At 35.9% G+C, this 13,680-nt stretch overlaps 1 long non-coding RNA gene across 1 annotated transcript; it reads right to left on the bottom strand.

Moving 5' to 3' along the window:
• Positions 1-1,357: 1,357 nt before the first annotated feature.
• On the bottom strand, positions 1,358-12,015 carry LOC144421073 (uncharacterized). The gene is made up of 5 exons (XR_013474939.1): positions 11,515-12,015; positions 7,697-7,846; positions 5,763-5,855; positions 4,577-4,750; positions 1,358-3,870 (listed from the first exon to the last, which is right to left on the bottom strand). It is a non-coding gene; the product is annotated as an uncharacterized LOC144421073 (long non-coding RNA).
• Between the last annotated feature and the right edge of the window lie 1,665 nt (positions 12,016-13,680).

Below are 13,680 nucleotides of genomic sequence, written 5' to 3'. Positions count from 1 at the left end.
GCCCAAACTTATTTTTGTTTGATCCTAGCCCAAGGGTCTAAGCCAAAACTTATTGCTGTTGGATCTAGCCCAAACTTATTTTGTTTGATCCTAGCCCAAGGGTCTAAGCCAAAACTTATTGCTGTTGGGTCTAGCCCAAACTTATTTTTGTTTGATCCTAGCCCAAGGGTCTAAGCCAAAACTTATTGCTGTTGGATCTAGCCCAAACTTATTTTTGTTTGATCCTAGCCCAAGGGTCTAAGCCAAAACTTATTGCTGTTGGATCTAGCCCAAACTTATTTTTGTTTGATCCTAGCCCAAGGGTCTAAGCCAAAACTTATTTCTGTTGGATCTAGCCCAAACTTATTTTTGTTTGATCCTAGCCCAAGGGTCTAAGCCAAAACTTATTTCTGTTGGATCTAGCCCAAACTTATTTTTGTTTGATCCTAGCCCAAGGGTCTAAGCCAAAACTTATTTCTGTTGGATCTAGCCCAAACTTATTTTTGTTTGATCCTAGCCCAAGGGTCTATCTAAGCCAAAACTTATTTTTGTTTGATCCTAGCCCAAGGGTCTAAGCCAAAACTTATTGCTGTTGGATCTAGCCCAAACTTATTTTTGTTTGATCCTAGCCCAAGGGTCTAAGCCAAAACTTATTGCTGTTGGATCTAGCCCAAACTTATTTTTGTTTGATCCTAGCCCAAGGGTCTAAGCCAAAACTTATTGCTGTTGGATCTAGCCCAAACTTATTTTTGTTTGATCCTAGCCCAAGGGTCTAAGCCAAAACTTATTGCTGTTGGATCTAGCCCAAACTTATTTTGTTTGATCCTAGCCCAAGGGTCTAAGCCAAAACTTATTGCTGTTGGGTCTAGCCCAAACTTATTTTTGTTTGATCCTAGCCCAAGGGTCTAAGCCAAAACTTATTTCTGTTGGGTCTAGCCCAAACTTTATTGTTTGATCCTAGCCCAAGGGTCTAAGCCAAAACTTATTGCTGTTGGGTCTAGCCCAAACTTTATTGTTTGATCCTAGCCCAAGGGTCTAAGCCAAAACTTATTTCTGTTGGGTCTAGGCCAAAACTTATTGCTGTTGGGTCTAGCACAAACTTATTTTTGTTTGATCCTAGCCCAAGGGTCTAAGCCTAAACTTATTGCTGTTGGGTCTAGCCCAAACTTATTTTTGTTTGATCCTAGCCCAAGGGTCTAAGCCAAAACTTATTGCTGTTGGATCTAGCCCAAACTTACTTTTGTTTGATCCTAGCCCAGGGGTCTAAGCCTAAACTTATTTTTGTTTGATCCTAGCCCAAGGGTCTAAGCCCAAACTTATTGCTGTTGGGTCAAGCTTAAACTTATTTTTGTTTGATTCTAGCCCAAGGGTCGAAGCCAAAACTTATTTCTGTATATAGTTAATATTTCATACAGGTCAACTATCTAAGAAATGTGGAATGAGATTATGATACTTTCTCGTTCAAGTATCCTTGTGGCTACTGCAATATAGATTATTAGACGAGGAGAAAGGAAAGGCAGCTTAATATACAATAAACTAGTACTTGAAAATAATATGTAGGATATTCGTCACGACACAAAAGCAACTATAAAATGGGACATATTTCTCTACAAAACTAGAAATAGGTATAATTTGAGATAAATGGATGTGTTTTTAAAGCAGTTTTTTAATAATCAAGAACTTTTCTAAAAAAAAAATATATACTTCATCTCATTTGAACAGAGATATAAGCAGGTAAGGAAGTGCATTTACCATTGGAAATGCACAAATTTGAACGAATATAAAAAAGAGAAACAAAAACACCTCAACCTCATGAGCAGTGAAATAAAAAAATTATAAAAAATGTCACATAGACAGAGGTGACGGAGTCGAGCAAATATACCCAAATTAAATCATTGGTCAAACCGCAGCTCCCACAAACCCCTGCACATAATACAATTGCAATAAATGAAACAATAAAAAAGAACCAAATTTAGTCCCGGCACAATACCCGATTTTTCACAGGAAGTATACCCAAAAATTTACTCTAAAATAAAAAAAAAATGCCTACCGGTAACTACAAATCTATAACAGTATAAATCCCAGCTAAGACATATAACACGTAAATGACAAAAATCCCATCGGAGTTATAATCAATTGTACAAATATAAAAAATCATATATAAAATATTTAAAATCAAAAAACTTATAAGCTTATAAATAAAACAATATGAAATCACAATGGAAATAAATCAAGTGGCAGGACTACGCTACACCTGCCATAGCAACGAATGATTCCGTGGTCATATTTAACAGGTTATTCTGGTCCTCTTGGTACGAACCCCAGGGTTAAAATATGAATATCATTACATCCATAATGTCATTACTATCAATAATATTGTCATACTCAAAGCCAAAATCAAGCAAATTAATACCATCTAAGATGATCAACATAAGTAATCCCATATTTTCCACTCCAGAGATGGCCAATACCGAATGGCGAATAGTTCACATTTTCAATACATTTGGAATTATTATTTTCGAATATGAAATATCGGATACATTCGAAAATAAATTCAAATAAAAGAAAGCATATTTTAGTGTATAAAGAAGTTTGCATACAATAAACAATGGAATAACTGTTATCTACAACCTGGCTATTCACCAGACATTTTATGTCTGCACATCGCCGTGATATTTTAGAGTAGTTTTGTTTTTCACATTGTAGTAGGTACGAAAATACAAATTAAAAATTAATTATAATCAGGCAGTTTAAAACTTTTCATGTTGATTGCCGTGGCATTCATTTTTCGTTATTTTACGCAACCATGAGATAAGTTGAACAAAATCAAAATAATACAGCGAGGCATTTTAGATGCTGGTATCTGAACGTTTTGCGCAACAGAAAATCATCCTAGTGAAAAGTCTATACTATTATCTATCATTATCAAAATTATTTGCAGAAAAGAGAGAAAAAGTATGAATTATATTTCCCAATAATTCCGACTTGCGACAATTTATTGGGTATCGTAACACTTGTGGCATTACATACCGTAAGTTTAAATTTTTCGACGTCATCGAAATGAATGTGTAAATTAGAAGCCTTGCAGGGGAATAGCGGCTATGTCAATCACTCAATCGTGCAACAAAATGAGGCGCACGTTCACACCGAAGATAACAAACAATCAAAGTGCCAGGTCTATTTCATCGTCAGTACAATACAAAGCGCAGAAAACTGTTCGAAGATTTCACTTAGGAGGCAAAACACCTCACTGACAGCTGAATGCGGCTATTATTCAGAAAGGTACTTGAATCGTTTTGGACAACCCTGTTTACCAGTATTATTAACATTTTTGATATACTGGTAATAAACAAAATGTGAAAAAAAATATAACACTTTAAAGGGTCTCACCCAACCAGTTGACCAACCTATTCTTACATGGATAAAAAATACCATACAAAATCCCCCACATTAAAAAACAAAGATTTGACAGTTACATTGAAATTTCGTTTCTGCCAAACAGCAGATTTCCTGATTGATCCCTGGCAAATTCGAAGGGTTCAGATGGGGCATTATTGAACAGTTCAACAATTTCATCATGTAACGTTCATTCATACACAACTCATGGAGTTGTCTGTATATTTCAAGCACAATTAGAATGATTTTCCTACAGGTGCAGACGATAAAACACCCAATATAGAACTCCATCAATGACTTTCATTATCTTTCAGCAGCTGCACAAAATTCAAACTTTCCTGGAATAGAACAGTAGATCTACAGATAAAGTAGGTTGATCCAAGGTTTTCTTCATAGTTAGAACTTTTGAAATATGACATCCTTCATCCGCCTTTCGCATTCATATAATCTGATGCCATAATAAAACAATCACCAGGTTAGACCAGTTTGCCCCATCTAAAAAAATATAAATCAAGTCATTACAAATTTGAACTGAATTATACGATTTACTGATCAAACTCTCTTCAAAAATACGATTCGGATCACAGAGACAAACAATAGACAAAAACAAATTGTCATTAGGTTGAAAGCAAGAGCGCAAAAATGATAAACCTCATGAAAAAAAGTAAAATTTCAATTAAGTAGTTGAGTGAGTAGAGTAGTTGAAAAAACATCTATAAAATTTAAATTTAGAGCAGTGGTTTTTCACCTTTTTGGTGGAGCGGGTCTATAGAAACATTGCTGATTGAAGCTTTTTTTCACTAGTGCTCTGATATGAGGCGAACAACAGCTCACTTGTCAGATATAGCAATGGTTCCTGGACCTTTTTTCACACGACCCAAATTTTTATACCATCTAAGACTACAAGTACTCCTGTATATTGACTGCAAGTGGATGTGGACGGTACACATTAGTCCAAAAATATATGACCGAGTACGGCAATGCATACGCGTATCCACAAAATATTTTATGGTGTTTTTCGTTGAAATACGATTTTACAGACTTTGGGCTTTTATTTTATGCAAATTACTTAATTATTATACTACTTAATTTTATTTCAGAATATATTGGATATTTTATATTCGAAAATAATAATTTAGAATGTATTGGAAATAGTAGATTATTCAGGTATATGAATTGATTTCAAAGATACTATACTAACCTTTACTATGAATATGATGACTAGAAAATATGGCATCAACATTGAATCTTGTACATTTCCGACAACATATTTTGTAAAAATAGTCGAAACGTGAGCACAGTATACATGAGTAATGTGATGTTATGTGAACTCAGAAGTTTAAGGCTGATGACTATCAGTAACTGGCACCAGAGTCTGCAATATGTATCGAATATAAATAGTTTTGGAAAGGCATTAATGAAATAAGGCAATAAGGCGACAATTTACAGACAGTTCGCCATGCTTTTATGGTCAAAACCATATTATTGTGTTTGTTATCACCTTAATATCACCACCAACATAATTTACCACAGTCATACTTTTAATCATGTTTAGGATACTTGATTGAAGTTGGTCAGTGCTGATAATAATGCTCATTTCTGTATAGATTCGGTATAATTGAGATATGTAAATAGAACTAGACAAAATGAAATATTTAAAATACATGATTTGTTGCTGGTAATAAAGACTTGCCAATTGTGGTAGCGTTGAAAAAATGCGGCATAGTGATATATCAGACTGATATTCATTCTTCGACTGAAGGAAACTATCAGTAGCGAATGCTGCATTTATGCAAGAAAACTGTAGATTGTAATCCAATGAGATTGGAACGTATTTTCTTTTATCACTCAAGCCCCTTATGAGATAAAACTTCATTTACATTCTTATTGAAAGTCAAACACTCCATTTTAGGAGAAATCAACTTCGGCGTATGCAAGTCTCCTTTAATTAGTAGTGCTTAAAATAATCAACTAAGTGCATTATACACGTGTCAGAAATTTTAAATTCCAACTCCCAACTCTAGAGAATTCAAAACCGGACTCTGTTTAAAAATTTTGAGAATACGAGTCAACTACACAGCCCTATTGAATACTAGAGTCCAGAAATTTTGGGTCAAAGACAAATATTATCTGCAGTGTAAAAAATTTGGAGACTAAACTATATCATCAATATTAAATTCACACCAATTCAAACATAATTCTATGTTTAAGTGGCTTTTCATACAGAATCTTTTTTGAAGCAAGAGATGCAATGTATCCTAAACAACTTTCCAGCTTTATAAATGTTTGGATAGAAGAATAGTTTGGTCACAGAAGTATCAGATAGACAGATATTAAACAGAGAGTAATACATAAATAATCAAACAAAGAAAGGTTATTTTAGTTACCTGTAATTCAATAAATGCTGTACTGTAATGTATTGCAAACAGAAATATTGCAATTACTGGATAGACAATCATGTCTGACTGAAGACGTTCTCACTAAGAATACGAAAGAATGAAGTTTTAAATAGGTTTTAAAAATCCAAAACGGAATCTTATATTGTACGAAAGTGATTCCCGTTTATAATAACATTTGTCACGATAAATCAATGTTTCCTAAAGCATTATTATTCATCCGTACACATTAAGAACTACAGGCAGTAATAAAATAATAACAATATCAACATTAAGATTAAGGTTACTAAGAGTTGCATATCTGACGATATTGGACATTTAACTGGTGTATAATTGTCAGTGGTTCCCAACCTGGGTGTCGCATTTTTTGAGGGGGTCGCGGGATAACATAATTTAATGTGCAACTTTTTTCTATAAAATCTTGATGAAAAAAATAAATTTGTATATAACCGGAAAAATTATAAACGAGAAACAATGGAAACCAATATTTGAGGCTTTGGGTTGACTAATTCCAAACTAAGGTCTCCCACCAATGTGATATATTATCTGTTGACACTACAGCATGCATTTTAATTTTGACTATGAGTTTGTGGTTCAGTACCCTTTCATTGACTTCCCCATTTACCTATTTTGGAACCCGCCCTCTCTCTCTACGAATTCTATATTATTTATTGAATCTATAATGAGCCGCTTTCCAGTCCCATTTTTGTACAGTTTAGGTGATTTATCATAATAAACTGAATATTTGTGCTACACAATTCGAAGTGCTTACTATATATTAAAAAGCAAATTTCCTCCCTTGGGCAGAATTCTTCCCCGATTGGGAAGCATTGCGATAGGTGTCTCATTTTACCACTTGTGCGTTGGAGTATTATTCGACAAGAAACTTAGCAGTCGCGGCAAAAAAATTTTGTAGACATGGCAGCGTCAAAAATTGAGTATGTTCCTCATTTTTTTTTTCAATTTCAAGTGTTGCGTGGAAATTGCGCAACTGTAAAGGCCCTCTCGTTCATCTTCTACTATCAAGTCGGGCAAACTTTCTATGAAATGAGTAACAAGAAAGTACAGAGTTATGCATTTTCATGAGCGTATTTTTAGCTACCACTCTGGTCAATTTTGACTCCCGTTATTTTCAGTTTTCAGTAAATCAGTTTGATAAATTAGGTACCGGTAGGTCTTGTAAATTGCCCTAATATCCGGAAATACTGTACTCATCAAATAGTACTGATAGTGCAATTTCTATTTTGGGGATAACAGGGTAATTCAATAAATGATAGTATTTGAATTGATTTGAGGATAACTATTTTGCAGAAAACAATAAAGCTTAACATCCTCTCTTTTGTATGGCATACTAATTTAAAATCAGCATATATTGTGAAAAGGTGTGGTAAGCTAAAAAACATGAGTTTTTTCCTGAAAAATTTGGTGCCGCACGAACAAAAAGTTTGGAAACCGCTGATATAAACAGTAAATAGGCAATTATAAAACTGGCAAAACAAAATGGTCTCCGAGGTGTAGTAGCAAACCTAATGTATATTTGATAATATATAAGCAAGATACATATATTAATTTAGACTCTCGGATTTGAAATTAAACTTGCGGACTGTATTGGCAGAATCTTTGAGTGCCACGGAGCTAATGTGGAGAACCATTGCTCTATTAATTATGCCGGCACCATAGGTTGTAGACCTCTGGTTCGAACCCATCCGCGTTTGAATTAAATTAGAACTTACTTTGGCTCTCAATTACAAATTTGTTGAATTGTCTATCAAATAATGACTGTGGATTCAATGCTTTTTCAGTTTCTTTCAGAAATCACAAATTCATGTCTTCACCAAAAGTTTGAAATTTTGACTCTTTACTCCAATATCAGTAAAATCATGTCACTCTCTAGAATCCGTCATCAAATACTAAATATAAATTACCTTCCCATCGCCATATCATCACACAAGGTATTTTGTAATGAACAAGTCAGATGTTCATAAAATGTTGAGTTGAGGTTATTATCATCCGATCATGGTCTTCTGTCTATCTGGGCTGCTAATCTTCTGTTAGAATGGCCCACTCTCTTTGTACTAAAAAATAGATCAACTGTGAGCATAAAATGTAGAAGGGTAATGAGATCTTGAGTAATAGTGAAGACTTTTTCAGCTAGTGCTCTGAAATGAAGCGATAACTACTGCCCACTTGTCATATATGACCGATACCAGCACCTAGGTATTGCATTATCGTGTCTTGCATTAATAAGACTCTAAAACATTGGTTCTCAAACCTTTAAAATCGCACCTCATTTATAAAATTCGTCAAGTCTTGTGTCAAACTCAAAAATAACAAGATAACACATTGAAAATATGTGGATAGAACGTAAATATCGAAATCTAACAAATATATTCATTTTTAATTACCGTATATAATTGCATATAAGCCGAGTTACTTTTCATAAACTAATACCGCAAACCTAAACTGAACGATATTATCATCAATGGCGCCAGGCTAACAAATAACATCGGCCATAGATACTAAATAATATTTAAGAGCTATTTCATAGGCTGAAAATGCAAAGATTTCCCGGTATGCTCGGTCACTATTGATGAAAACAATGAATTACGACACAATTTGCTTCTAAATTTATTGTCGTGGTCACCCATGATATCTTGACTATGTTAAAAATACAAAAATAATTGTAAAATATTTTCAATCAAAAACATCCTCGATGTGTTGTAAGTACTTTAAGTCGGCGCTCATTTAAATCCTCTCATGTCGACAGTAATTTAGTCGTGCCGTAAGGGGCTGTCTTCGAATACGAATACGATTAAACATAAAAATCGAAAAATGTTTTCAATCAAAATGTGTGTGCAATATGCCCTATTAATATAAACACTGAAAACGATACTAGAAGATAGCGAATAGCAATATTTGAATATTAAATTTGAATTGAACATCATCGACTGTAATAGTTGCTTACAGCATGTTACGATTTGGAGAGTCGGCTTATACGCAAATTTTTATAAATTTACTATTTTAATAAAGTCGTTTTTAGAAGGTCGGCTTATACGTGAGATTGGCTCATAAGTGAGGCTATACAGTAGCTGCACTCCAACTAACCTCTAGCGGGGCACACCCAACTGTTTGAGAACCACTGCTTTTAAATACCATAGCAATCTACGGACATAATATGTGTGGTAAACTGCCCGATTATAATTAATTTTTCATGCATATTTTTGCCATTCTGCGAAGTTATTATTTATTAATAAGCTACAAAGATCCGTGAAGAATCCCAAGAAATGTTTTTCATTCAATTAAGTATGATAATAATTGATTGAATATACTTAATAACATTGGTTAGCTTAATAATATGTCCATCATAGTTAGGGATGGGCAATTCAGAATACCGAATCCGGAGGATTAGAATTTAGCAGGATCTGACAATAGGTTGCGGTTTCTGCCTCTTCATCACCACGCGTCAATTTTTTTATTTCAGGTTTCTAATTTAATATTCAAATATGAGCGTTTTCTCCCACGTGGAAATCTCACTGGTTTAATATTACTTGCATACCTTTGCGAAAAAAAAAACTGTGAAATCAGCAAACATGGTAATCTCAAGTGGCATATTCAGAACAGCAGCGACTTAGTGGCGATATTCTGATAACGTGATTGCAGCAATCTTTATTAATATTTTATAGAAATGCCTTGCTTTATTTTACATTATATTATGTTTTGCGACCTGTGAGTTTTCCCAAAAAATGATGTAAACCAAAAGCCAGGCGGTAAATGTTACAATATTATTTGCGATTAGTTCAGATCAAATATTAAATATTATTATTACTTTTAGGACACCAATTTCCAAGATACAAATTCCAAAGTTGTATAGCAAAACATGGCAATCTGTCAAATTTATTCTTCACTAAATAAATATAATTTATACCTTTTCTTGCTTCGTGGCAAATAATTTTGATAATGATAGTTAAAAGTATCGAATTTTACTAGGATGATTTTCTGTTGCGCAAAATATTCAAATCCGTGAACAATACCAGCATTCAAAATGCCTTACCATATTAATTTAATTTTGTTTAACGTAACCCATGGCTGAGTCGGCATAGAAAAAAATAAAATCATTTGGCCTACTGGCATACTTTATTAAAATACCACAGATATAAAATGCATATAAAATGTGTGGGCAATCTGCGGACATAAAATGTCTGGTAAATAGCCAGGTTGTGGATAACAATTATTCCATTGATTTTAAAAACAATTTCAAAATGAAAATATTGCAACGAATATGGTTCTCTTTCTGTTTCACAGTTAATAAATTAAAAATTACGCCAAATTTGGCATTTGAAACTTTTGACATAAATCCTGATTTTATCTAGTGAACTAAATTTGATAAAATTTGTAGGCTATTTGTGATTGCACAACACAATAGTTTTAAAATGAAGTAATCTCTTGGCTTAAATATAAGCAGAAGAAGGTAATTTCTGCCTATTATTAAAACCAATAACCTAACTGACAAAAAGTCTCGCGAGGATGTTTTAGAAGATTCAGCTTGTGTAAAAGTTCCGCTCAAATTCAATTCTCACAAGAAATTGGGCAATTTATGTCTTCATGTCCTTGAGTAAGATTAGACTAGGGCCTATAGTTAGACCAACCATACATCCCGGTTTAAACGTCTGTCCCGGTGTCCCGTCCCGGTTAGCAAAATGTCCCGGATTTTTACTTTAGTGAAATTTTCAAAATTAACTCCAACCTTATGCGAAATTATGAATAATTACGTCCCAAAAGGCATAACTTTAACTCGAGGCTTATATCTTAATTTTTTAGCTTATTAGGTTGAGTAAAATATCGCGCATAGCTTGAGAAATCCTTTGGCTAGGGAATAATGAGTGACGTTCATTTTGTCATTATTCTATTGACTCCAATGAAACTACAGCAATTGCTGCATCAGAAGCCTTATTATGCTTGGAGTTGGAGAAGGCATAATAACTTTCATTTGGTTTTGTTTGAGTCATATTATGCTGAAAGTAATCCAGAACTTGAGATTCTATAGAGTAATGCAATATTAAAGCTTATAGATATAAATATGGAATAAAAATTTGCAAAGCTCAGGCCGCCGGCCTTTCGTCCAGTTATTTCATTCATAGTTTTGAGTTTGTTCCGGATTATGCCCAAGAAATTATGGTAAGTCTACCTATAGTGCTAGTATCGGTACATCGGGTCTGGTATAGTTTGGTACCACATGTACTTCTAGTTGACCTGGCTCAACAATTTTTGCATATGTCAATCCTAACCCCCACCTGACTACGTCACCGAAAAATTACGTCATTTCGACGTCACAGTGGCGTAATAAGGCCCCCGAAGTATGCGGATGGTCGTCCAAAACGCGCAGACGATCACCCGAAATCGAGCAAGCAATTTCTCCCGATTTCTTGTCACAACGATCACGATAGGAGAGAGATCGCCGGCTTTAGCAAGTTCGTTATCGGCGGCGCAGATGACATTTCGGGCGATCGTAATTATACTTTGGCAATCCCTATGACGTGATGGTGACGTCGTAGTGACGTAATTTTTGGATGACATAGTCAGGTGGTGGTTAGGAATAGCATATGCAAAATTCGTTATGCTACGCCCACCGCAAGTACTTGTGGTACTAAACTATACTAGACCCGGTACATCTTGGAGGTATTTGTAGACCATTAGCTTGTCTTCGCTGGTATCAGCCTCATATTAGGCCATTCGTTTGACTAACCTGGCTCAAGGAATCCATATTTCCAGTCTCGACGTCGCCTACAATTATTTTCCCATTTGTTTCTTCTGCCGGCATACCGTATGTTGATAGCTTCAATAGTTGCACTGTTTTGCCATTCCCGAGCCGAGCGACCCTTCATTTATTAGCAGAAGGCAACAGCCTAGCCGAGGGCGAGGATCACGCAGAACCGCTGTAAGATCGCAGGCGACGTTGATCGAAAATGGCGCCAATTTACATCGTTGCGCAATCTAGGTATAGAGGACTTGCACGGGTCACGTGACTTTGTTTACTGGACGGCAAAAAAACAAAAAAGTTCATTTGGCTCCTGTCAGTTGCAAGTCGGATTATACGTTTCCGTTTTGTTTGGCTGTTGAAAATGGTTATTTCGTATTGTTCCGTTGGCTGTACGTATAGTATAGACAACGAAATGGATCTTCAGTTATATTCCACTGTTTTGAAAAGATCCGGAACGTCGCGCAATGTAGATATCATCTATTGGCAGGACTGCTTGGTGTCAAGTCCAGAAGTCACCTCGATTGTGTTTCACTGTTTGCGGACAGCACTTCAGTGATGGTGAGTGATAATTAGGGTTGGATTATCCAGGTAGCGGTTAACCGGATCATAGGCGTAGCCAGGGGGGGCCAGAGGGGCCATGGCCCCCCCCAAAAATTTTCAAGAATTCCATTCCTAATCCACCAGTTTTGTGGCATCTTGATGACCAAAATTACTTCGATGGCTAAATTTAAACAGGCGAAATTCGATAGTTTTTTTCAGCGAAATAAAGACTCGCTTTCCTCAAATACATCAATAAACGCTTCTCAGGCTGTGGATGCACCGGTTACGTCAGTTACGTCTATCACTTCTATTCCCGAAGATGAACTAATAATCAACGAAGGGAAAACAAACGATCTTGGATTTATTCTTAAGAAACATACACAGCTTACCGATGCGGAGAGATACAGGCTTCTAACTTCGGATGGTCCGAAAAACGTGACGATTCTGGATACTGTTAGACAAAGTCGTCGTAAATTTCTCAAAAAATGGCTTGACGATAACAGATTTTGCAGTTGGTTAGTTTACACCCAACTCTCTGATGGGGGTGGTTTGTGTAAGATATGCATAGTCATGCAAGCACGTTTGAAGCATGGAACTCTCAGGGACACTGCCTTTGTTACAAGACCATGCATTGACTACAAAAGATTTATGGAAAAGGCTGTAGCACACCGAGACACAAATTACCACCGAGAATCAAATATAGCTGCGAAAAATTTTGTCAAAAGCATGGAAACTGGTCAAAATGTGCGTGCAAACATGGAGGCCCAATATGCTACGCAAACAAAAGAAAACAGACGAATAATGACTTCCATTGTCAAGACTTTCATGTTCTGTGCTTCGGGTAACATACCCTTGCGCGGACATTCCGGGGATAGTGGGAATTTTGTGAACCTTCTTCTATTTCGTATCGACGCAGGGGATGAAGATTTGAAAAGGCATTTCGCTCGAAAGGCCGGAAACGCTAAGTATACAAGCCCGATGATACAAAATGAAATTCTCAAGGTATCAAGCAACATGATAGTGCAAGATATCGTTATGGAGGCTAATAAATCGTTTGTGTCCGTAATAGCCGACGAATCATGTGATATTTCTGGGAAAGAACAACTAAGCATTGTTTTGAGGTATGTGAAAGGTGGTGAAGTGTGCGAGCGCTTCACAGGATTAGTGGAAATGGATTCTGTTTCTGCCGAATCAATTTCCTCAAATATTTTGACCCACCTCTCTGGTCGAGGAGTGGATTTGCAAAAACTTGTGGGGCAAGGCTATGATGGTGCAACGACAATGGCAGGTCACGTCAGCGGTGTGCAAAAACGCATTCGTGATAAATACCCGCGCGCAATATTTGTGCACTGCGCTTCTCATTGTTTGAATTTGGTCATAAATGACCAAAGTAAAGTTGCAATCATCAGAAGCACCTGTGATATCATTCGTGAGACTATTCGTTTTTTTTCAGGGAGAGCCCTATAAGGCGCGCGGGTTCAGGAATTAACATCCCTTTGTTCTGCCCCACCAGATGGTCTGAGAAGTACAAGAGCATCCGAATCTTCAAATGCAACTTCAAACGAGTACTTGAGGCTCTTGATTCTTTGGCGATAGATGCTAACAGTCGGA

The sequence above is a fragment of the Styela clava genome, chromosome 3 (assembly GCF_964204865.1).
Source record: "Styela clava chromosome 3, kaStyClav1.hap1.2, whole genome shotgun sequence".
Lineage (NCBI taxonomy): Eukaryota > Metazoa > Chordata > Ascidiacea > Stolidobranchia > Styelidae > Styela > Styela clava.
The sequence above is the reverse complement of the archived record's forward strand: the minus strand, read 5'-3'. Positions and strand labels throughout refer to the sequence as shown.